Source organism: Mus musculus, chromosome 13, assembly GCF_000001635.26.
Source record: "Mus musculus strain C57BL/6J chromosome 13, GRCm38.p6 C57BL/6J".
Taxonomy (NCBI): Eukaryota; Metazoa; Chordata; class Mammalia; order Rodentia; family Muridae; genus Mus; species Mus musculus.
The window spans coordinates 113,121,832-113,144,840 of NC_000079.6; the positions used below are offsets into that span (position 1 = coordinate 113,121,832).

The 23,009-nt window shown below is 42.2% G+C and overlaps 1 long non-coding RNA gene across 1 annotated transcript; it reads left to right on the forward strand.

The window, feature by feature from the left end:
* Window positions 1-14,244: 14,244 nt before the first annotated feature.
* Window positions 14,245-22,181, forward strand: 1700084D21Rik (RIKEN cDNA 1700084D21 gene). The gene is made up of 3 exons (NR_131045.1): window positions 14,245-14,438; window positions 14,816-14,921; window positions 22,031-22,181. It is a non-coding gene; the product is annotated as an RIKEN cDNA 1700084D21 gene (long non-coding RNA).
* The last annotated feature ends 828 nt before the right edge of the window (window positions 22,182-23,009 follow it).

Consider the following 23,009-nt stretch of genomic DNA (forward strand, 5'->3'; position numbering starts at 1 on the left):
GAAAAATACATTCCACAAAACTGTGGATCTCTCCCTCTCCCTCATCTTCACCCTTCCCTCTTCCCTCTTCCCTCTTCCCCTCCCCTTCCTCTCCCGAGTCTCCATCTCCCGATCTCCCTGTCTCCCGATCTCCCTCTCCCTCTCTCTCCCTCTTTCAATCAGTAATTTATCTCCCTCCCTCTTTTCCCCTTCTCATCTGCTTTTATTCAAGGTAAACCACTGGCTGGCTACTCCATGTGCTCCTACTATGTATGACGTGGCTACCATATTCTGCTCTCATTAAACACTAAGAAAACATGGTTCCATTTGATCTTGAACTTAGAACCTCCAAAAAAAAAATAAGTTAAACAAGACTTTTCCTTTTATAAAGTCGGTTGCCTAGGATATTTTGCTGTAGTAATACAAAGCTGACTAATGTAGCCATATTACTTCCTCATCAACATTTAATTTCTTCTAATTTGTTTAATTGTACCCACTCTGTAGAGGAATGTTATGTATTTTACACGTTGCCTGCATTTTCTTATTGAGTTTGTTTATTGAGATACCATGACAAAAGACCAGAAATTGTGTTGTTTAGGAGCACAAATTAATTTCCTCACAATTCAGGAGGAATTTACAAGTTCAAGGTCAGAGTTCATCCGATCAGTCTGTCCCCTGATCAGTCTGTCCCCCAGGGCCTATCTTCTTGCTTTACCTTCAGCTTCGCATTCTTCTGTCTGCCCTAATCCCTCCTTGGAAGGGCAGCAATCATATTGAGTTAGAGCCAACCTACAAACCCATTTCAAGTGCACTACCTCCATAAAGTCCTTATATCCAAATACAGCTGAGTTTTTGGAACTTAAGGGTTAGACCAACACGAATTAAATCTTTAGGGAACACAATTTGACCTATTGTGCCTGGTGACTGAGCACGTGGATATTGACTGTTCGAACTTTGCACCCACTTTTGTTGAGTCCGATGCCTCTTATCTGTCAGTTTCTGGGCATTTCATGTAGGGTCTCCGCAACCTCCACAGCCAGCAGATCGATGACCCATAGCAGACAAGAAGGCAGTTCAGCTCAACACGACCAAGTAGCTAGTGTTGGTTCACGCTTTGGGAGTTTAAACCTGAGTGGTTTATTTTAGGGATATTTAAGCTCAGCAGAACAAGGTGAAAACTTACCTGGTGATGATCACTCCATCCTGTGTGCACCGTAAAGCTTACAGAAATCTCCTTGAGGAAGAAAATAAGCTAAATAACGATCAGATGTGATTACATCAACCCTTTTTATAAGTATACATGACACACCCCAGAAAGATGGGTTCCATAGTTTGAGGAAAGCGAGCTTATGCTAAGAGTCTGGGGAAGAGTCCAGGGTCATCTCCCTGACCCTTGTCACATTGAGTCTCTTGCTTGACAAATTTTATTTTGTACCACAGCATAACTTTATATGTAATCCTAGGCTAAAATTTGCTTCAGGGAATTTGTGCTAGAGTGAACAGGGAGTATCAGGCATTGCTTACCATCAGCAGGTGCCAGGTAGAGACTAGTAGACAGACCCACATGATCCTGCCTTTAAAATAATGACCCAAACCATTAGTTTAATTGTAGGATTTTGATATTTTTTTCACACAGCCAAAGAGTAGTAATTTCTGGGGATTACTCTAAAATATCATATTAAGGTAGGAAAAGACCAGTGACTAGGGAATAAATGAGCTGTCACTGTAGGAGACACTTAATGTGGTTGGCACTGATTGTATAAATGTGCTTATGAACCAAACGGGGAACAAAATTCTGACAGAGATCATGCGGGGGTGATTAAACCGAGTGTGATTTCTAATAAATACTATTGATATTTGTAGTGGGAGAAGACCCACTTTTAAATGATGCGGGGTTGTGCCTTTCTGTCTTGCTCCACACGGTCTGGCACTTGTTTGTGAGGTAAATATCACAACAGGATATAATGTTGGTTATATGTGCCCACTTTTTTTTCTATGTTCCATCCTAATTGTGGCATTGGACTGGGTTGGGAATGAGAGGAACTGGAGTGACTTACAGGTCACAGTGAGTGCTGTCAACACCCAGCTTTCTTTGTTCAAAGCCCCTGCACAGACTTCCAGCCCTTTGATTAGAGCCATGTAACGTCTGGCATGAGATGGCACCTCATTTCCTCCTGTAATTCCCTGACAGGATTCTGGAAAAACTAAGAGATAGATAGAGACTGAAATTACTGCTTGTGTGGTCATCCTTAACCCCAGAAAAGTCAGGCTAAAATCAAATCTCATGTCTTTACAATGATAAATTTGTAGAACGCTTTTCTTTTCTTTTCTTTTCTTTTCTTTTCTTTTCTTTTCTTTCTTTTCTTTCTTTTCTTTTCTTTTCTTTTCTTTTCTTTTTGCATGATACTTCTCAGGCTTTATTGTCACAATAATAACATATATTCCATAGACCCACTGGAGAGAGTGGTTTGGAGCCAGAAAGCATATGTTTTAAATAAGCGTGCAGATCCTGATGCTGACGACCCCCCCTCCCCCCTGAGCAGCAGAGGACTGTGGACGTGTCTAAGAAAGCAGCAATTTGTCCTAATTTTGATGTTGTGGGTTGTCATCACAAGCAGATGGCATTTCACAGAGAGTCATTTGATGCGTGGTAGTGACATCCCGGACCACCGAGTGGCCAGAGGTTGGAGGGCTGGAAAGGAGTAGAGTAGATTGGGCTGGCAGCATTCTTGGAAGGACCACCAGGACTTGTTGATAGCCTCAGACAGACTTCCTGCTCCCCAGTTTGCATGGAAGCTAATTCTCTACTTTCTATTCTGAAGCAAAGATACTGAAAACCTTCTTGAATTATTATCATAGACAAAAAAGGTCTATTATTAGTAAAATATGTACCCGTGTAAGTAAATATTTTAGCATCTAAATGCCTGGACAGGAAAAAGTATTTGTTGGCCTACTCCGTTTATAAAGACACTCAGCCCCCTGACTTGGGTTCCTAAACCCCATGGTTTTCATCTTCCAGGCACTCTGGGTCCATACTGCATACCATCATCCACTTCAAAGACATTAAGGATATAGGTTTTAGAAATTACTATTTTGTGTGTATGAGTGCTTTGCCTGCATGTATATCTGTGGAGGTCAGAAGAGGGCATTGGATCCCCTGGGACTGAAGTTATAATGGTAGTGAGCCACCATGTAGGTTCAAGGAAATGAACTCAGGTCTTGAGCAGGACTTATCTGGGCACACGCTCTTAGCAGCCTGAGCTCTCTCTCTCTCTCTAGTCCCCGGCCCTTGAATCCAGGTTGCAAGACTTCTTTTTTTAATCAATTCAAAATCATTCCGTTTGTCCTACAATGATTTTTAAGTATCTGCTGTTAAAATGGGCCCAGTAGTGAATGGAACACAGTTGTCTCCATTAAACCCTGCAAGCATTCGGAAGATGGGTAGGCAGTGCTTCATATCAAAGTGTCTGGTGTGGGTATCAGCAAGGAGTTGCAGGGACTCAGAGATAGGAGCTGCTAAGTCTTCTTGAAGGAAGATTAAGGTACAAAGATTTTGGGTGAGGCTAGAGGAGATTTCAATTTAGATAAGACAAAGGCAGTGTGCTGGGGATCCTGAGAAGGAATCGAAGGCCCAAAGAGTGATATTAAATTGAACTTGTTGATCCGCTGCGTTTAAATCCTTTTGAGGTCCAGCTTTAACAAGCTCTCAGAGTCAGATCTTAGCATTTCAATAGTTAGCAGAATGATATGTATCCTTTTCAAGTTAATTTTTTTTCCTGGTCTCTCTGCACAACTCTATCTTGAATTCTCCCTTAACAGAGTTCAAACCACTTATTCCAAATATAGGTGGTGTTGGCATTTCCTCTAGGCTCCGCCCCTCAGTTACCTGGCAACATGTAGGTATGCCTGACTCACTATAAAAGGGGCTGCTTGCCCCCTCCTCTCTCTCTTGCTTTCTTGATCTTGCTCTGTTCTCTTGCCCCCTACCTCCTTTCTCTCCATTTCCGCCCCCACATGCTCATGGCTAGCCTCTACTCTACTCTACACCTCTCTCTCTCTCTCTCTCTCTCTCTCTCTTTCTTCCTCTCTCTCTACCCCCTCAACTCCCCTCCGCATGCCCTGAATAAACTCTATTCTATACTATAGCATCCGTGGCTGGTCCCTCAGGGGGAAGGAATGCTTCAGCATGGGCCCACAGAGTCACCCCTCCCCCCCAACTACACAGCCACCAAGCATATTCCCTCTCTCCTTATATTTTTATAAAACACAACAGCTGGGAAATGCCAGGCAGTTTCATAAAGTTCATGATGCAGAGAGGTCAGTGTGGGAAGATAGTCTCTTTTCTGGTCATTAATGTCCCCTATAGGCAGGACATTGGGGTATTGACCTTAAAAATCTCACACTATTTCATAGCAAGTTGATTATCTGTAGTGGCAGTTTTGTTAAATTGTATTAAAAGTAAAGGAAAAAAATTCCGAACCTACGGTAACAGCAGTAATGGAGTCTGGGACTCCCAGGCACTGTTTGTGAGTGACACAGCTCATAATATATCAAGTACAATGGAAGAAGGAGGGTGTTTTCCAGGTAAATGAGAATGAAGTTCACACCACTAATAATGTCAAAGCATTGTCCTAACTGTCTCACATAGTGTAAAGCCGTATTTTCCCTTCGAGAAGCACAGTGTCCTCCAATAGTGGCTTCTTACCTACTGTCTCGTCTCTCTTTTAACATTTTTCTTACGAAGTTATGAGAACATAATAAAACAAGGCATATACATGCAACTTATATATTTGGGTATGGCTTTGGTAGAGCCACGGATTTTCTGATCTCTAAGCGTGGCCTTAAATAGGCTCGTAGATAGATCCTACATCAAAGCTCCTGCTCTAAAGGCAGTGTCGAACCCTAAGTCAGAGTTTAAACCCAGCCCTTTGGCTGACCAGGGTGCTCAGTCCACTCAGTAACCTCCCTGGTCTTGGTTCCCAAGTGTGAAGCAGAGAGGATAGCAATGGCGCTGAGATTCTCAAGCAAGCTGATGTCTGAGAGGCCATTGGCATGTCACTGATTTTTATTTGTGAGTTCTATTGAGGACAGAGAGTTGTTCATGTGCGTGTGCGTGTGTGTGTGCATGTGTGTGTGTTTGAGTGCATGAATGCATGTAGTTCAGATTATCAAGTGCTATTTTCTTCATTGTCCCTCTACTGGGCACAGACACAGCTACTAACAAAATCTTGAAACTAAACAATGTAAGACTTATCTGAGAGAACTGATATAATCAGCTGGTCAGTTAATACAGCCCGCACATCCCTACTTTAACGCACTGGCAGGTGGGGCCTGTATTTATAAGAGTCACAAAATGTAGCTGCTGCTTTCCTATTATTGCCTTAGACAATTTATTTTATTTTTTATTTTATTTTATTTATTTATTTATTTATTTATTTATTTATTTATTTATTTATTTATTTTAGAGCTGCTGTGCCTTTTAGATAGCAAAGACGAATGGCTGCATTGAAAAAACGATTGGGGGTTATTATTTCCTTCCCCCCTTTATATAATATTAAGCATAAGTTAAACCTATATAGATTTATATTTTATCATGAATAAAAGGAAAAGGCACGTGAAAGTATGTCTTACCCCCAGAAATTAGAAGGAAAAAGATGGCCATGGGGGAAAGGAAACTACAAGCATCTTGATGCTTCTGGTGTCCATTCCTATATGGAGAGCACTGTTCCAGGTGCTGGCTTTAGTAAGACAGGAGACACAGTTCGTTCTCTCCCTCCCTTTGGTTATGCAGAAATTTTAGATGTTTTTATTACTGGAAAGTTTAGTTTTATTTTTTTCTGCTGTAAGGCTGAATAATCTTTTTATAAATTGAAGTCATTTCCTCTGGGGTTAAATGTCTCCTACCCAAAAATACAAATGTGAAGTCATGGGACAATCTTAATTTAAAAAAAAAAACATTACAAAAAGAATTGTTCTCCTAAGGAAGTAATCCAATAACCATGGCCTAAATCCGGATAGATACTTCTTCAGAGGAGTCTGGAGTGACCGACGAAGAGATGCTGAAATCACCAGGAAAGTGTAAATCAACCTGAAAGGTGATCCTCGAGAGTGACGTGCTAGTGGGCATGTGGAGAAAGAGTCACTCTTGTACACTGTCGATGGGAGTGTACATTAGTGCAGACTTCATGGAAATAGTTGGGGGATTCTTCAAATTCAAACAGACCTATCACAGAACCCCACAATTCCACTGCTGGGTATATATGTCCAAAGGAGACTTACTTATTATATTAACAAGATACTTACTGGACCCAAAGAGATGTCTCAGTGGGTAAGAGCACTTGACTTTACAGAGGATCAGATTTCAATTCCCATGCCCATGTAGGGCAGCTAACCTGTAACTCCAGCTCCAGGGGATCTGAAGTCTTCTTCTGGCCTCCTTGGGTGCTCCAATGCATGTGGCTATACAATGGGCATATAAACATATACTCATATTTTAAAAATCTCCAGGGATATTTACATGTCCATTTTTAGGGCAGCACTAGTCATATGCGCCATGACAGGGAATCAACTTATATTGATCAACGATTCCCCTCACCAAGACGCCCTGTGATTTTTCACACAATTTGTTCCTGGTATCCATCCATATGATATTAAGTTCTGGTGGGCTTAGGATGGGAGAGGGTACGTTTCTCTCCACGTCAGGGGTTCTCAAGCTGTGAGTAGCGACCCTCTGGGGAAACAGAGATATTTATATTATGATTCATAACAGCACCGACATTATCATTATGAAGAAGCAACAAAAATAATTTCATGGTTGGGGGTCACCACAACATGAGGAAGTGTACTAAAGGGTTGAAGCATCAGGAAGGTTGAGAACTGCTGCTCTAGAATGCAGTGAACTAATGAAGCTGCAGTGAATGGAAGGAGGAAGAATCGAGTCAGTCCAGTCCTTCCATGCCAGTCAGCCATCGAGCTAAGAGCAGATTTACTCTACTGGGCAGGATTAGAAGAACTGGTACATACGTTCCCAGGAAGTAGAGGGGCACCAGATGATGAGGTGGGATGCCCTGGTATCATTGGTGCTTGTGCCCAAGGACAGTACTGATCCAGCAGTTGCAGTAACCATGGACTGAGGATTGCAAGACAATGGTAGTTGTCTTAGTCAGGTTTTCTATTCCTGCACAAAACATCATGGCCAAGAGGCAAGTTGGGGAGGGAAGGATTTATTCAGCTTACAATTAATTCCACAATGCTGTTCATCACCAAAGGAAGTCAGTACTGGAACTCAAGCAGGTCAGGAAGCAGGAGCTGATGCAGACGCCATGGAGGGATGTTACTTATTGGCTTGCTTCCCCTGCCTTGCTCAGCTTGCTTTCTCATAGAACCCAGGACTATCAGCTCAGGGATGGTACCACTCACAGTGGGCCCTCCTCCCTTGACCACTAATTGAGAAAATGCCTTACAGCTGGATCTCATGGAGGCATTTCCTCAAGGGAAGTTCCTTTCTCTGTGATAACTTTAGCTTGTGTCAAGTTGGCACACAAAACCAGCCAGTACAGTAGTCTTAGACTCAAAGTCATTACACCCAGCAATAAGCCAAGACAACTAAACTACTGGCCAATGTTGAGAAAACTCTGAAAGGTACGGCTGAGAAAAGATGTGATATTTCAACATAAGACTGATAGTGGTTGAGACTGTAGCTTTTCCTACTCTACTTAAGTCTTTATTGAAACTGTAGATTCACAAACCTGGAAGAGATTCTGTGGTGGTTTGAATAGGTATGGCCCCCATAGACTCAAGTGTTTAATGCTTGACCCACTGAGGAGTGGCACTATTAGGAGGTGTGGTCTTTTAGAGTAGGCGTGGCCTTGTTGGAGGAAATGTGTCACTGGGGGGGGTGGGCCTTGAGGTTTCCTATGCTCAAGCTCCACCCAGTGTGGAATTCCAGTCTCCTCCTGGCTTCCTCCAGATCATGCTGTAGAACTCTCAGTTCCCTCTCCAGCACCAAGCCTTTCTGCACACTACCATGCTTCTCGCCATGATGGTTATGAACTAAATCTCTGAAACTGTAAGCCAGCCCCAATTAAATGTTTGCTTTATAAGAGTTGCTGTGGTCTCTTCACAGCAATAAAATCTAAACTAAGACAAACTCTAACTAAATGTATACCACTAGCTACCTGTGGGGAGCTTTATTCTTAAAAAAAAAAAAATGGAGGCATCATGTGTGTAATAGAGGCCTATTATCACAGGAGGGAAAACTAAGAACCTACATCACACACCTTTAGGTTCCTCAGATGATCTCTGCCTCCTGTGTTTAGGTCTCTCATTTCTCTCCAGCTGTTACCATGACAACCAGCTCTGCACAGGCTGAAAACAGCTTCACACAGATTCATTTAACTTAGTCCCTCACAATGTATTTCTCACTCTACACTTCCAGTCTTACACATCGCAATTGGGTGTGAGACAGCAAAAGATTTTCCTGGAAGATCCAGGAAATAACACAGTAACAGCTGAAATTTTTCTGCAGACCCTTGTTTTCAGAGACAATTGCCAAAAATGGTTAGCCAACATTCTCATTTTATCTGTGTTATTTAACACACATAAGCAGTGAAAAGTGGGGAGAGGACTCAGGGGAGTCGCCGAGCCTGATGCTTCGAGTTCAATTCCCAGGAACCCACATGGTGGAAGGAGAAAACCAACTCCTGTGGATGTCATCTGACATTCATGTACATGCTTGCCTGCACACACACACACACACACACACACACACACACACACACACTCACACACCTAAATATACGAAGAATAGAATGTGTTTTAACTTCAGGTAGCAAAGACAGCTTTTGCTTGGTGGTAATTGTAGAAGATAGAAGAATTATTTTATTATTTATAGAGTTATAGTTTTAATATTTTATAATGAATTGTTAAGGACAGAATTATTAATAAAAACACTTTAAAAGTAGATGCATGTTAATGATTTTTTTTCTACAGGGCATTTAATCTATTCTGCCAGTATTTCTTTTAGAATGTAGGTACCATCTAGGTGTGGTGGTGCACATCTTTAATCCCAGTACTCGAGAGGCAGAGGCAGGCAGAGCTCTGTGAATTCAAGAAAAGGCTGGCCTACATAACAACCTCCAGGCTAGCCAAGGATACATAGTGAGAACTGGCTTAAGAAATATTAAAAAAAAAAGCCTTAAAATGTTGGTACCATCAAAAATGGGTGACACTAATGGGCATTTAAAATATTTTGTGTTAATTCTTTGAGAATTGTATTTTGATAATATCCATCTCTCTCCTATATCCTTCCAGACTCATCCACCCACTCTACATCCACTCGACTCTGTGTCTTTACTTAAAAAACACCAACCCATTAAGTTGTATTAGTGTTGGCTATGTATTCTTAACAGTATGGCCATGCACTAAAAAGATAACTGTCCCTCTCTAAGGAACTATCTATTATCAATAGCTCCTTCAGTTAGGAAATGAGTGTATACCTAGCTCCCCAATCCATAGTGGAATTTTGTTTGGCTTAAGCTTGTGCAGATCTTGTGTATGCTGTCAGAACTGCTATGTGTCCATCTGTGCAAGTGCCCTGTTGTGTTGAGTTTCCTTCTCATTATCCACGGCCTATGGCTCTTACAGTCCTTCCCCGTCCTCTTCCATAATGGTCCCTACACTTCGGGAGGACATGGGGTGTGCTGTAGATGTCCTGGTCATGGCTGAGCACTCTGCTGTCACTTACTTTATGAGCCTTTTCCAGTTGTGGATTTCTGTGTAACTTACCATCTACTGCAGAAAGAAGCATCTTCGATGAGGTCTCAGAGATGTACTGACCCATGAGTACAACGAGAGCTGTTAGGAGTCAGATTAATTCCATTTCCAATTTGCAGTGTGACAAGGGCAGTCTCTCCCCTAGGGCCCATGCTCTGTCTAGTCACAGGTCTTAGCTCCTATAATGGTGTCAGGTTTGGGTTCTATCTTATGGAATGGGCCTTCAGTTGAATCAGAAAGTTGCTGGTTACTCTCCTGATGTTCATGTCACTACTGCAAAAATGATGGCAGATGCTGCTGTTGATGTGGGACAAGGGAGACGTTTACTCATTGTTGGTGGGGGTACAAACAGGCCCAACCACTGTGGAAATCAATGTGGAGGTTCATCAAAAAACTTTAAATAGATTTACCACATGACCCAATTATTCCATTCTATCTTACTACAAAGATAGGTGCTCATTTATGTTCATTGCTGCTCTATTTACAATATCTAGGAAATTGAAACCACACAGATGTTCATCAGTTGAAGAATGGTCAAGGAAATATGGTTCATTTTTTACATTGGAATGGAAATAATTTTACAGATTGTTTTAGTTGCTTTTAGTTCCTTTTAATGCCTGAAAAATTTTCTAGTTAGTAGGATTTCCCATGTCTGAACTTTTTATGTCTAAAACATTATTTCATATAAGATACTTAATTGGAATACCATATTTACTTATTAAACTATGGTCTCCTATGATAATACTATTTATATAAGTTGTATACTTATATATTAATTTACTGTCAATATCTTTATTGAAAACCTCCTATGTTAGCCTGTTTTGAAATCTAAAATTATAAAGGTTAATGAAGACATTGTCTTAGTTTTATATTGTGTGGTAAGACACCATAACCAACCCAACTTATAAAAGAAAGTGTTTAATTTGATGCTTATAGTTTCAGAAGGTTAGTCTATGACCTTCATGGTAGGGGGGCCTGGCTGCAGAGAGGCATGGCACTGGAGGGGTAGTTGAAAGCTACATCTTGAGATGGAACCATGAGGCAGAGAGACCTAACTGGAAATGGCATGGGCTTTTGAAATCTCAAAGCCTTCCCTGAATAACACACCTCCTAGTCGCTCCTCCAGGCCCTGTTACAAGGCGGCTCTGCCTCTCTGTTCTGCACACTCTCCCCACATAGTGTCTCTCCTCCTCTTTTTCTACCTCTCCTAAAGCATGGTGGATCTCCTTCTTCTCTCTTCCTCCTGGTTCCAAGCCTGGGAATCCTAAAATCCTGCCTCTGTCTCTTCGCCCCAGCTATTAACTATTGACATCTTTATTTACCAATCAGAACCAACTGGGGGCGGGTTCCCAGAAGCTATGTGTGGTCTCTTGTATGAACAGATTTTTGGGGAACATAATTAGTACTAGTAATACAAGCATCTACACTTTCCTAATGTTATTTTTTTCTCATAGTTAACCAGTCCCTCTCCACCTTCATTTGTCTGCCTATCCATACACATATCTATCCAACCATTGATCCATCCACCAACCTACTTACTAAGTCTTTGATGAAGATCTTTTGTGTTCAGACACTGTACTAGGGATGAACAGTGGGTGTTATTTTTTATTAAAAAATAGAATTAATACTGTTTTCAGCAATGGAATTGCTATAAGATATGATTTCAATAAATACCTTGTTTAGCACATTTTTGCCTAAGTCTTTTTTGCTAGACACGGTGCTAGATGGAGAGATAAGCTCTAGACCTCAGGACCTGGATTATATGGGGACTTAAATTAGCCAGTATTTCAGGAACCTCAGCGTGGGCCCCAATGAGAGACAATCTGGGAGCATTATAGGGAACTCTGAGTATTATGATAACTAAGGCCTATAGATATCAAAGGACAAGGGGCAGCCACTGAAGGTTCTTTTGCCTTTATTTAGTCAGAAGATAATTTCATACAATTTTGACCATATTATTCCCCTTCTCTCATTTATCCTAAATACTCTTGCCTCCATATACACCCAACTTGATGTTCTATCTCTCAAAATAAGTCAAATCAAAACAAAACTCAATAAGACAAAAGCACAATAAACAAATATACTTACTTATACACACACACGTGCATATGCATATTGAAAAGAAATTTTAAAAATGCCTCAGTTAGATATCCAATGCTATTAAGTAGACCCTGATGACCCCCCATGATAGAAATTAGTTATATATTGTCAAAAAGTTGGCCAAAGGTGTTCTGAAGATCCCCTAAACATCACAGACCATTGCGAAGGCTTTGGTTACCTTCCACAACCTGAAAGTAAGATCCTATTGCCTAAAATATCACGTATGTAATTGAATGTAAAAAAAAATTGAGCTGGTGCCCAACTAGAAGCTTCAGTCCCACTGCCTAGCGTTCACAGTACTGGATGGTGGTTCTCATGGTTCCAGAGAGTGAGAGGTAATTGTTGGTAATCTGGCATCTCCATCACCTGATCCAGAGATCCAGCCACATCAGGATACATCACAACCAGCTGCCAAGATGGGACACATTCCCAGCATCGCACATATTCCAGTGCACAAGCGCCACATCCCCTTATAAAAAGGCCAGTCCTTCCTCTCCCCACCTTCTTCCCTCAACCTTCACACAGAGGTAGCCTCTGTATACCCCCTTCCCAATAGACGTCCCACATCAGATCTGTCTTATGGTGTGACTTTATGGCACTCAATGCATAGATCATAACGGTAATCATCATTATCAGCCAGTTAAGGGTTTTCAACAGGCAACTGATCTGTATTTGGTAAAGAGGGACTTCTTGTGGCACCAACCAGAGGCAGTGACACCTCCAGTGTCTGTTATAATTCAAGTATAAGGGGCAGCAGTCTACTGCAGTGGCAATGTGGGAGATTAGACATGGTCAGAGAGCAGCACTTCGTAGGAATACCCAATTCTAACCTAGAGTGAAGGATGGATATGTGTTAGAATGGATGGTAGAAACTCACATTAGAAGAGAGGCTGCACACTTCCCAGCTGCAGACATGATCAGTTGGGAACTTTTGTGTAGGTCAGAATACCTGACTACAGAGAGGAAAGGAATAGATTAGAGGCATTAGAATCAGTTTGGTTATTGATGATGGGTTCCCACCAAGTAGACATGGAAGATCTGATGCACGTCGTCAGGATGGAGTGGGCTGAGCGGAGAATGTGGAAGGCCATGGGCTCCTGTGTTTCTGCCAGAGTTTAGGTCATCACTGTTCTTTTCTGTCAGTAAAGGATGGTGTGGGAACAGGCTTTCCCCACAAAGTGGTGGTGGAAAAAGGGTCCACGCAATTCACTGACTTTCTGAACTGTGGGCTTAGATTGAACTTTGACATGAGAACAGACTTTGATGGGGTTCTCACCAAATTCATTTGGTTAGAGTTTGGTCAGTTAGATGTGGTCTAGGCCAAAATGTACCGTGTGGTGGGTTTTTCTAGGTAACAGAGTGCTCTCCCCAGCCTCTCAGCACACAACACAGTAGCACATCCTTTCATGTCACCACCTAAACCACCCGCTTGCTGCTGCTTCTGCTCTGTCTCTGGGACAGTCACTCATTTCTAGCTTCGTGTAGTCACTGCATTAAGATTTAGGTCATAAGCTATACATGTCATCTATGTAACAGTGTAATTAGATGATTTTAGGTATATTGCATTATTAATTTAAATACTAGATAGATTATAAAAATGCCCTTTTAAACCATGTTACTAATGACTTCAATAGTATCAAATAGAGGCATAACATCTCAAATTCTCACTGCTACCTTTCTAAATCTTTCTCATCACTTCCTATCAGAAACTCTAGAACTGTAAGGCAAGAAATGCCCTTCTATTCTCCCTTCCGCTCAGCATCTGGTGACCTTTATTCTGTGTCAATGGGTTTGCCTGTTTAAATGTTTCAAAGGAGTCGAATCAAATACCACTCATCCTTTTGACTGCTTTGTTCTGTTGGTATAGTATTTTTAAGGTCCATTCTTGTTGCAGCCTGCATCAGAATGTATTCTAATTGTTGAATAATGCACCACCGTTTACCCATTCACCTGCTGAAGGTGTCGGGCTGTTCTCAATTCCTGGCTACTATCATTGCTTCACAGGTCTTTGCTTGCATTCCTTTGAGTGTGTACTCAGGAGAAAATGGCTGAGCCATGTGTTTCCATTCTCTTGAGTGTTTCCAAGGAATTTTCTCATTACTAGAAAACTTTAGACCCTAGGTTAGTCTTCCTTCTCTACTACAATTTCTGCCTTCTTTCTAGGTGGCTCAGTACCTGTGCAGTGCCCTGCCCTCTCAATTCCTTGAACCCATCTTCTTCATGTTAGCTTTTTACCTTCATAATATTTCCCTCTCTGACTCCAGTCCATCTACCTTGGCTGTCCCCTAAGTCCACTCTAACCAGGGTTTCATTCCATCATTACACAAAATGGCTGATGTCAAGGCCACAGAGGCACATTGTGATGGTCTATATATGCTCGGCCCAGGGAGTGGCACTACTAGAAGGTGTGGCCTTGTTGGAGTAGGTGTGTTACGATGGGTGTGGGCTTAAGACCCTCATCCTAGCTTCCTGGAAGTGAATATTCTGCTAGCAGCCTTCAGGCCCTGATGGAAAAGGCCATGGATTGATGGAAACTGCAAGGAAGAGAATCCACTCAGCTCAGGAGATAGAGGAATTGGAAACAGGTTAGGAGAAATTGCCTCCACTGAAGTACAAGAAGGGATGAGGACTGACTAAAACCCCAAACACAAATCAAACACAAATAGGTCAGAGAAGACAGCCCAGGTGCTGTGGAATAGATGATGTGAACCAAATAGTGCCGTGGCAAGGCTTATAATAGAGGAATGGTCATGGCTATTACCTATTTGGTCTAGGGAGAGCGTGGGTATTTCCCCTAGCTTGCAAGTGGTACCCATCCTGTACGCCAACCCTGCCTGGAATCATTTCCAAATCACAATCTTTGCCAGATGCAAAACTGGCTTCTCCTTTATTGTGACTGATGTGGGTGTAGTCTGAGTCGCCAAATAAGTAGAGTCTAGGGTGACTGAATCCTGCTTTTCAGTGATTATAGAGGAGAAGAACTCTGAAGTCCCTCCTTCCATGCCTTCCTCAGTGCCCAGAGACCAGGAACTGGAGCCTAAGATGACACACCTCTGTAGTCCCATAAGGTAGCTGAATATTTCATTTCTCAAACATGTAGCTTAGTGTTTTCTCTACCCCCAAATAATTATGTGTTTGTTTTATTTTTTTATGCACCTAAACATAATATTTAGCTTATAAGATATGGCATTTTTATCTGTCAAAAGTCCCTGAGTTGGTAAAATTTGATAACTAAATGACGGTATGGCCTAGATGATGGATATATATGGATTCTGTATTATTAAAACATATAGTCCACAACGGTTTTGATATGCTGTCTATATTTCAATTGAACTTCTGCCAGAAGCAATCTTAAAATGTAGTTTTGTCACTTATATCCAGAAATATTATTCATTGTGGCCATATCCATAATAATCATAATGAGTTACATGAAAAAAATTGAAATCCAGTTTACTAATTTTAAATGTCTATTCTGTTATTTAGACTTTTTAAGAGGTAGCTGTGATGGCTGATTTTTTTCCCTAAACGAGCTTAAAGAAATAGTTGGGCATATTTGGCTTTTTAGAGTATTTATACTGAAATATAGTTGTAGCTTTGTGGTCCTATACTGAGACATTTGAAAGCCCAGCTGTTGGGCAGGAAGTCAAAGCTACATAGATGTTTCAGCTTGATACATTGAATCTAGCTACAGCAAATGTCTGAAGCTGAAAACCACACACCCATATTACAGGTGATAAGATTAATTACTTGGGGGCCCCCAAGGGCAGATGATTTGGATTACTGTTTTTGCTTTGCACATCTGATCACTTTATAATAATTTTTATAGATTGCATGTAATTACTTTTCTTTCTTTCTTTTTTTATTTATTTTTTTATTAGGTATTTTCCTCGTTTACATTTTCAATGCTATCCCAAAAGTCCCCCATACCCACCCCCCAACCCCCTACCCACCCACTCCCCCTTTTTGGCCCTGGGGTTCCCCTGTACTGGGGCATATAAAGTTTGCAAGTCCAATGGGCCTTTCTTTGCAGTGATGGCCGGTAATTACTTTTCAAGGATTGTATCTGATAACACCGTGATTTGAACGTTTACTCAATTTTGTGTGCGAGAAACTCAGTTCTCGAAGCAATTGTATCAAGAAGTGGAACACACTGGAGGATTGGTTATCACAAGAGTAACCATTGCTTCTCTTGGGAGTGGGTTCCCGAAGGAAGGTTAAGTTTCGCCCTCATCTATCCTGCGTGTGTTCCCTTCTCCTTCTGCCCTCTCCTGTGGATGATAGGCCAACGGATGAGGATCCCTTGGCTTTAGACTCCAAGCCTCAGGAATTCTGAGATTACAGCAGCAGAAAACAAACCAGGGCAGAAAATGATATTGAAGGTCAGAATGTTTTTATACAAATGCCTGATAGGGAGAGGCCAATTTGTGACTGAATACTGATGAGAAGGCTGGGAGAATTTAGAGCAGTGCTTCTCAACCTTTCCAATGCTGCAGCCCTTTATTTAATACAGTTTCCAATGCTGCAGCCCTTTATTTAATACAGTTTCCAATGCTGTAGCCCTTTATTTAATACAGTTCCTAATGGGGCAACCCTTTAAAACAGTTCCTCATGTTGTGGTGACCTCAACCATAAAATTATTTTTTGTTGCTACTTTGTAACTGCATTTTCACTACTGTTATAAATTGTAATGCAAATATCTGATTTACAGATGGTCTTTGGTGACCCCTCTGAAAAGATTGTTTGACCCCCAAAGGGGCAATAACTCACAGGTTGGGAACTACTGATTTAGAGGATCAGGGCAGAGGAGCCTAGATCACTGGATCCCACAGTACAGGGTGATGCTGGTAAGGGCAGAGAAAAAGAGAACTGTAGGAAAAGCCTGAAACTTCTTAGAGATGATGACAGTGGCTGTGACCAGAATGTTAGTGGGAAAGTGGGTGGCAGGATCATTCTGCCAATGCCTCAGAGGGAACTGAGGAAGTAGGAAGTAGAGTAAAGGTCCTGTTGTCACACGGGATGAAAGCAGGTCCTAGGTCTTTGACAAAGGCAGAACTTAACAGTGACAAAGTAGGATATTTGGCATAAACATATCTAAGCAGCAAAGGGTCTGAGGTGCAGCATACCTTGGCTGCTTGCAGTAAAATGAGAGAGAAATACTTGAATGACATAATTTTTAACTAAAAGGAAAGAAGAAAGTAAAACACTTGAAAAGTTTCCCACCTGAGCCAAGTTGTGTTTGGGAGAATGAGCTAAAGGTTGGCGGGGGGACCTTTTGCTAAAGAGATAATCGTGGGTAGAGGGGGCCATGGGTGATGGGAAGGAGCTCTGAAAGTTATTTACAGGTCTTCAAGGCTGCCTCTGTGGTCAATGGACCAGAGCAGGGCTTAGATCAAGACTGCCACAGGGGTATCCTTGGCTCCTTATCATTTGGTGCCTTGGGACTCTGCTCCCTTGACCTTGACATTGCCATCCTCAGAGCTGCAGCCATTTCTGTTAGCATTCTTTCTAAGCCCCACCCAGCAGTTACCTGGCAACAGCCAGGTAGGCCTGGCTTGCTGTAAAAGGGGCTGTTTGCCCCCTCCTTGCTCTCTCTGCTACTTCTCTCTCCCTGATTCTCTTCTCTCTCTGACTCCTTTCTCCCTCTCCCTCTTTCTCCCTCTGCCTCTTTCTCCTGCCCCACATCTTTCTCTGTCTCTACTCCCTTCTCAATTCCCCTTCCCGTGTCCCTAACCCTTCATATGGCTGGTACCTCAGGGGGAAGGGATGCCTCAGCATTGGCCCACAGAGGCACCCATCCCATCTCACCATACTACACTCTATCAAACATATCCTGGCTCCTTTTTTTTTTTTTTTTTAACATAGCAGACAGATTCAGTCTCTGTTTCTTATAAGTCATTCATTCTTTGGTTTGCTCTAGCTGCAGCTCAAAGAGACCAGGGTGATACTTAGTTAGGCCTCTGCTCTGGAGGATAAAAGTGTTGCGTGATGCTAATTATGTAGACTTAGAGAGTTCTTAAGCTTTAGGCCCTGGCTAGGCTGTTTATCCTTTAGCCACAGGCTTTTTAAAAAAATTTTATTTTTACACAATTTGAATAGTTGATATTTTGGGTAATGGGGACACCTACTGTTTATTTTGAGGAAGTCAAATTTCAGTCCTTTGACTCTCTCTCTGTGTTTTATAACAGTGAGAATATAAATTTTGGTAGATGGAATAAGGCTGATGTAGGGTTATTTATAAAGTTGTAGACTGTTAGGATGCCAGAGCCTTAGGGTATTTAGAAATCATGTTTTAAAGTTGCATCCTTTCAATGTAGTAGCTGCTACTCACGGGAGTAAATACAACTGGACAATGAGAATTAAAGATCCAGTCCCTGCTGGGAGGTCACTTGTGAGTGGGGCTCCCACACCGGGCAGCGCAGACACAGAACACATTTATTTCTTCAGAGACACTTACTTTGTAGTGCTGTAATAGAGTCTTCCAGATCAGTCTCTTTGTTTTGAAATAAGAAAACAAAGCTCAAAGAAGAGACCCACCAAACTAGGCTCTTGGAGTTGTCACTTCTTGCCTGATGCCACCAGGATACTTTCTAATTAAGCTCATGCCATTGTGTGTGGGGGGGGTGGGGTAGGGCAGTTTCAACCTCCCACTCCCGAAGATCACGGTCATGTGACATGTGGCTACCAATTTTCAAATACCTTTTAAAAATATTTATTTTATATTTAGTTATGTGTGTATCTGTGTGATTTTTGTTTTGTTTTGTTTTGTTTTGTTTTTGGAGACAGGGTTTCTCTGTGTAGCCCTAGCTGTCCTGGAACTCACTTTGTAGACCAGGCTGGCCTCAAACTCAGAAATCTGCCTGCCTCTGTCTCCCGAGTGCGGGATTAAAGGTGTGTGCTACTACCGCCTGGCTGTATCTGTGTGATTATGTGCGTGTGTGAGTTGCAGGTGTCCATGGGGTCCAGGAGAACTTGCCAGATCTTCTGGAGCTGGAGTTATAGGAGGTTGTGGTCTGGTCTTCTACAAGGGCAGTATTGTTCTTAACCATTGAGATATCTCTTCAGCTCCTATATATATATAATATCCATGGAAGCCTCGCCTTCTCTGAGGAGAAAGGGGGGGGGGAGGAATGGGAGAAAGGGTAAGAGAGGGAAGGACTGGGTGAAGAGGAGGGAGGAGAAGCTATAATGGGGATGTAAAATAAATAAACTAATGATTGAAAAAGGAAAAAAAAATGTCTTAGGGTTTTACTGCTGTGAACAGACACCATGACCAAGGCAACTCTTATAAAAGCAACATTTGATTGGGGCTGGCTTACAGGTTCAGAGGTTCAGTCCATTATCATCAAGGTGGGAGCATGGCAGTATCCAGGCAGGCATGGCACAGGCAGAGCTGAGAGTTCTATGTCTTCATCCAAAGGCTGCTAGTGGAGGACTGACTTCCAGGCAACTAGGGTGAGGGTCTTATGGCCACACCCATAGTGACACACCTACTCCAACAAGGCCACACCTCCAAATGGTGCCACTCCCTTGTCCAAGAATATACAAACAATCACAAATATTAATCCCAGCACTTGGGAGGCAGAGGCAGGCGGATTTCTGAGTTCGAGGCCAGCCTGGTCTACAAAGTGAGTTCCAGGACAGCCAGGGCTACACAGAGAAACCCTGTCTTGAAAAAACAACCCCTCCCAAAAAAACCAACAACAACAAATATTAAATCAAGAGTAGTGATGCATGGCTTGCAATCCCAGCACATGAAAGGCAGAAGAAAACAGATGAGAAGTTCAAGGTCAACTTCTGCTACATAGCCAATTCAAAGTTCGCCTGGGCTGCGCGAGACTTTGTTTTCAAACCAACCAAACACACAAACCACAGAACCAAGTAAATCATAAAGTAGATGCATGCCCAGGCTTCTCTGGATGGCACGCAGTACAGACGTATGTAAGTTCAGGGATACTAAATCCATGGTTCTAGCCTTGCCGTTCTTGCAGATACAGAGATCCAGTTAACAGTCAGAGGATTCATGGCCAGTTCTTGGGCTTCTTAAAAGGTAGAATCTAGATTCTCATGATTGAAGTGAGACTGCAGTGTAGAGAACGGAAGTGTAAAAGAGTTGGCGGTATTTGACCTGCTCAAAGGTTAGAAGCAGGAATTTGACAGTGCTCCATGCCAGCATCCTGAAGGGACGAGAGGAAGGAGGAATGGCTGGAACAGGGACTCTGAGTAACTGATATCATGAGCCACAGTTCCTCCTTGCTTTATAGGCTTTGCCTGTAAGATCTTCTTCATCCATTGGTTTATTCGTTCATTTCTGAGCTCCGGTTGTAAGAGCTCTCGGAACACCCTTTAGTTATTGACTGACAGTAGGTTGTAGTCACTTTATGCCCTCTCTGATTAACTCCAGGTGCCCTCTATTGTCTCTCGGTCTGAGCCCAGGTTCCTGCAGTGATAATCTCTTCATGAGGCTTCCTCCTCTCTCCTAACACACTCTCTGAATTTTCCCTTAGTACTTCTTTGGATCTTCTTTTAGAGAAGACTTTTCCTTTCTGCTTTAGGAGAGAACAAATCTAAGAGAGTTGGTGTAATGACTATATATGTACTCTGTTGTTTGTGGTATGGAAATGTGTGTGGTGTGTGTGTGTGTGTGTGTGTGTGTGTGTGTGTGGTGTGTGCGTGTAGATATGTGGATACAGGCAGATGGAGGCCAATGGTTGATATTAAATATCTTCTTTTATTGTCTTCTGCCTTGCTTTGTCAAGGCAAAATCTCTCAGTGAACATGAAGCTCATTGGTTGACAAATTCTGGACCACTTCTGCCTTATTCATTAATGTCTTGCTCAGATCTGCCATGCCTGGGTACTGGGGATCTAAACTCAGTCCTCATGCTGAAGTAGCCAGCACCTTATCCACAGAGCCATCTCTCGAGCCACACACAGTAAGGAATTTATAAAATAATATTACACTGAAAAGATCCTGTCTAAATTAAAATTACACTGATGTGAAAATAGGCATTTGAATGGACTTTTCTTTATGTTATTAGATTATGTCTCTAAACTGAATTTGTGCCTTTGTAAAGTGCAGGAAAATATTTTGAGTTTTCTTGTGCTTGATCATTCTGCCAAGCTTCATACTCTTAAATGTTACTTTAAGCAGTGTCTGTAGGAAGGTGGCTGAAAGATTCTTTTTTTTTTTTTTTTTTTTTTTTTGACTTTTCTTTTTTTTTCTTTTTAAATATTTTTATTAAGTATTTTCCTCATTTACGTTTCCAATGCTATCCCAAAAGTTCCCCATAACCTCCCCCCGCCCCCCAACTCCCATACCCACCCACTCCCACTTTTTGGCCCTGGCGTTCCCCTGTACTGAGGCATATAAAGTTTGCAAGTCCAATGGGCCTCTCTTTCCAGTGATGGCCGACTAGGACATCTTTTGATACATATGCAGCTAGAGGCAAGAGCTCCGGGGTACTGGTTGGTTCATAATGTTGTTCCACCTATAGGGTTGCAGATCCCTTTAGCTCCTTGGGTACTTTCTCTAGCTCCTCCATTGGGGGCCCTGTGATCCATCCAATAGCTGACTATGAGCATCCACTTCTGTGTTTGCCAGGCCCCGGCATAGTCTCACAAGAGACAGCTATATCAGGGTCCTTTCAGCAAAATCTTGCTAGTGTGTGCAATGGTGTCAGCGTTTGGAAGCTGATTATGTGATGGATCCCTGGATATGGCAGTCTCTAGATGGTCCATCCTTTTGTCTCTGCTCCAAACTTTGTAACTCCTTCCATGGGTGTTTTGTTCCCAATTCTAAGAAGGGGCAAAGTGTCCACACTTTGGTCTTCGTTCTTCTGGCTGAAAGATTCTTGGACAAATTACTTCTGACAAGGTATGAACATGATTGTTGATTATAGACAGTCATCTCTGTACTTACCTGTAGGGAACAAATCACAACACTATCCCCAGCCCAAGAGTGTAGAGTGTACTGTTCTCTTTGCCTCAGTCCAGTTTTGTTTAATATTATTTAAAGGGGGGAAATGTTTCCAGCCTAGCAAGGCTGGCTGTGACCATCTGCCTCCGCTTGAGCGGAGTCACCTGCTGTGCTGCTCTTTTTTTTTTTTTTTTTTTTTTTTTATGTGCCACTACCTGCCTGAGGCCCAACCTGCAGGGAGGCCAAACTGGTTCTCTTCCAGGAATCTTCCAGAGTTAACACCGAGCTGTGATCTTCGCGAGTTCCCGCTAAAAGGCTGAACTATCTACTTCTAAGGAACTTGCTTGGCCAGGGACGGGCCTCCCCTTTTCTTTATAAAGCGTGTTTGCTGACATTAAAATTGAACCTTGAGCAAAAAGCTTGTCTTGGTTCCTTCCTTATCTTGCGCAGCCCAGCCCTTCTCTTCCAGGTTTCCAAAATGCCTTTCCAGGCTAGAACCCAGACCTGTGATCTGCTGGCCGGACACAACACATCACATGTACTTATGATAAATACTAACTTGTAAGTTAGGCACAGTAAGAGATTAGGACGAATAATAATAAAGTAGAACTCTGTAACAGTATCCTTCAGGAACAGTTAAGTGAATGTGGTTTTTTTCTTTTCTCTGGAATTTTCCATATAATGTTTTCTGACCACTGTTGACTGTGAGTGAATAAAACTGCTGAATACAGAACTGTGCACACAAAGTGGTGAGATGCCAAATCTTTTAAGTCCAGACTTCATTTTAGAGAACCTGACCTAAGTTTGAGCTCTGGTAGACTAACAGGCTGGTATCTAGCATTCGTTTCCAAGTTGCCCCCCAACAAAACCTGAGCCTAGCTCCAGTCTCTAGGCTAATCCCCATCAAGAGCAGTTTCCAGGTTACACCCTCAACAAGACTAGTGTCTTCAGGTCATTCCCTCAACAAACCTGCACCCCAGGTTACAAGCCCATCTCTTGCCTAACGACCACCAATGTAGAAGGAACAGAAGTTAAGTTTATGATATGACTCCCAGCACCAGCCAATTATGTTAAAGGACACAGGAGCTTGCCAATTAGATTCTTGCATACATACTCCCTGCTTGCTGCTTACTATAAAGCCTTGCCCCATAAACATTCAGGGCTCCCCCACCCCAAAACTGTCCTTTGTAACAGTGGTGCATTGGGGTGGGGGGACAAGCTAGCTTGAATAGAATAAAGAC